The sequence below is a fragment of the Salvelinus sp. IW2-2015 genome, unplaced genomic scaffold (genome assembly GCF_002910315.2).
Source record: "Salvelinus sp. IW2-2015 unplaced genomic scaffold, ASM291031v2 Un_scaffold9588, whole genome shotgun sequence".
Lineage (NCBI taxonomy): Eukaryota > Metazoa > Chordata > Actinopteri > Salmoniformes > Salmonidae > Salvelinus > Salvelinus sp. IW2-2015.
This window is the reverse complement of record NW_019950846.1, coordinates 1-2,943: the sequence shown is the minus strand read 5'-3', so window position 1 is coordinate 2,943 and position 2,943 is coordinate 1. Positions and strand designations below refer to the sequence as shown.

Sequence of the window (2,943 nt, the reverse complement as noted above, 5' to 3'; positions counted from 1 at the left end):
TCATTCCCAATTAGAGGCAGCTGGCTATCGTTGTCTCTAATTGGGGATCATATTTAAGTAGCATTTTTTCCACCTGTGTTTTATGGGATATTGTTTATGTGTAGTTGCATGTTAGCACTCCATTGTCGTCACGTTTCGTTTAGTCTTTATTGTTTTTTTGTGTGGTTCACTTACTTTAAATAAAAGATGTGGAAACCATATCGCGCTGCAGTTTGGTCCCATAATTATTCTAACGATCGTGACACATGTTATGGAATGTGTAGTAAAGAGCATGTGTGAGTTGAATGAAGATATTCGATACGACGCAATGAATATAACAATTCCTGTATATAAAAGCCCCAAAATGTTATTTTTTTTCCTTCTCAATTGAATACATTTTGGGGGGATACCACTTGATTGTACTCATGTTAATTTGATGCATATTTATAGAAGGTTTATAGAACGATTATAAAAGATTGTGTTCAGAGTTCTCCAGTGTTCAGTACAATCCAATGAGTTTAACAAGGCATGACTTTGCACTCGTAGTCCAGGAAGGCCCCAGTCTGTTTCTCAGTAAGGGAGTCCATCACACGCAGGAGTCCTTCCATACTCTTTGGAGCATCGATCCCCGCCTGGTGGTCATAGTAAACACATTAGTGGCATTAGTGGAATTAGACTTTATTGGGCCATGACTAATCAAAGCCTTTCAAATTTTGTCTTGACCCCTCCAGATAATCAAAACAGAACATCAGACCAAAGCCCAGTTTTATGCTTATGCCACGACCCACTATTGGGTTCTGACTCCTGCTCCTGATGGACTATTGGTACAACACTGCTCTAAGGTGCTTAAACATAGTTCATTACATCCTTTCCCACCCCTGAGGTCAATGTGCTTAATAGAAGCACCCTGCCAGTCAGACTCACCCCTTCTCCACCCATGTCAGTACGGACCCAGCCCGGGTGCAGGACCACAAACAGGATCTCATCCTTCCTGAACTCTTCTGTAGCCCAAAGCGTTAGCATGTTCAGACCAGCCTGAGAGGAGAGGAAAGGAGGAGCAGGAAGAGAGAAGGGAGGGAGGCTGTTAAAGAGGAGAGGATACAGGACAATAGATTGGATGTAGAACCATGACTACGGAATGAATGAAAAGGTTTCAAACTCATCAGACACACGACATGTATTCCATTCCAGCCATTACAAAGAGCCCTTCCGCCGATTTAAATTGACACCAGCCTCCACTGACATGGCTGGGCTAACCCGACAGGGAATATAATGTGATTGGAGAGGATGTGTTATGACAGGCAGGGTAACAGAGGTATGTTTACTTTGCTGATGCCATAGGGAAGAAAGAATACATCTCCTTGACGGTTGCCATGGAGGCCACCGTGCTGGAAATGCTGACCACAGCTGGCTTACTGCAGGACATTCCTGGTTTCCCACTGGCTGTGGCTGCTGACTGTAGATAGGGCAGAAACTCCTTATGAGGGCGACAGGGACAGCGGGGGAGACAGAGAAAACAAAAATGACGAATCATTCTTCCATATTCTGCACCTTTTGTTTGCAGACATTAGGAAAAACAAATACATTTTGAATGTCCTCTAAAACGTATTTGTATGTGTGTTTTTCTGGCTCTCTGCCCTCACCTTAGTGACGTCCATGGGGCCCATGATGTTGGTGTTGAATGCAGCCTGCATTTCCTGGGTACCTGTGGTCTGCGTGGTGCCGTGAGTCAGCACCCCCGTGTTGTTTACCAGCAGGTTGAGCCCAGCCTTCCCCACCAGACTGCCCACCTGGCTGACTTAATGCTGCAGGGGTCTGTGGCGTCTGACAGACACAGAGGAGAAAAAGTCTGTCAGTCAACCGTTAGACTAAACCCAGATCTGTTTGTGCTGTCTTGCCACCCCTAATAGTAATTGTCCTGAAAGCACAAACAGATCTGGGGCTAGTCAACCCCAGTATCCAGTCTAACATCCCAGCTGGCCAGCTCAGAGTAACCTGGCACTCTGCCACGTGATTCATACAGTACAGGCAATACAAGTGCATGCTGTGACTGGTGAGATTGACAACAGTGCCATTAATAGGCTCAATAATCCTAGTGCTAGAGCCTAGAGCTGAAGAAACAGAAGAATGGAACAGAGCGAGTACTCCACAAGACGGATGACAGTGATGACATCGGGGTGTTTCTTTGCCAGGTCTAGCAGACCCATAAACAACAAGGACACATTGTTGGTTAGACACAGAAAATACATCTCCAGGAAGCTTTTATTTTCTATTCTTTGCTCAGTAGAGTTTTCCTTAATTCAGTGGAGTTTGCCTTCAAGCAAGAGTCATGTATTAGAGAGTTGGGGCATTGAGGTTTGTGCATTATGATGCATTTACATGACACTATTTCAACATCTAAGGCAGCCGGTGAGCGCCCTATTATCATTATATGGGGAAGTATAGTTTGATCACCATCAACTGCACACTGCCCTATCCCATCTGGACAAGAGGAATACCTACCTAAGAATGCTGTCATTGACACAGCTCAGTATTCAACAACACATAGTACCCTCCAAACTCACATTAACCTTTGGCGGCACTGACAATCTGAAATGGTCCACCACACAGACAGTTGGTGAAGAAAGCGCAACAGAACCTCTTCCGACCTCAGGAGGCTAAGAAATGAATCTTTGGCCCCTAAGACCCTCACAAAACTTTTAAAGATGCATAATTGTTGGCGCTGTCCTCACCGCCTGGTACGCAACTGCACCGCCCGCAACCCGCAGGGCTCTTCAGAGGCGTGTGCGTTGTCTGGCCTAACGCTATGCAGTACTAGCCCTGCCTCCGTAGCCTACAGACAGATATACAATTCCTTTTTCTGAACAACTGACTTACGGATCTTGTCACACGAGAGATTCACAACAATAAGAGAGCATCTCTCGGGATCCATTGAAGGAGAGCGAATTCCTTACACAACATGAG

The 2,943-nt window shown here is 45.4% G+C and overlaps 1 pseudogene; it reads right to left on the bottom strand.

The window, feature by feature from the left end:
* Positions 1 to 407: 407 nt before the first annotated feature.
* Positions 408 to 1,803, bottom strand: LOC112079793 (C-signal-like; annotated as a pseudogene).
* Between the last annotated feature and the right edge of the window lie 1,140 nt (positions 1,804 to 2,943).